Genomic DNA, 229 nt, shown 5'->3' with positions numbered 1-229 from the left:
GAGAGAGAGAGAGAGAGAGAGAGAGAGAGAGAGAAAGAGTAACGCAGTGATAGAGCAAGCCCATGCAAGCTATGCCACTGCAAGCACACCCAGCGTGTGAAGCGAGAGAGGGCTGCGGTAGTTCTAGCCCGAAACATAGATCTAGCAACACACACGCGTAATGTGTCACTAACGATGTCAAGCGCACGAGAAAATGCCTTTCAATTGACAAAAAATACGAAATAATCCA

Source organism: Aplysia californica, unplaced genomic scaffold (assembly GCF_000002075.1).
Source record: "Aplysia californica isolate F4 #8 unplaced genomic scaffold, AplCal3.0 scaffold01402, whole genome shotgun sequence".
NCBI classification, from domain to species: domain Eukaryota; kingdom Metazoa; phylum Mollusca; class Gastropoda; order Aplysiida; family Aplysiidae; genus Aplysia; species Aplysia californica.
This window is presented reverse-complemented; position numbering follows the sequence as displayed.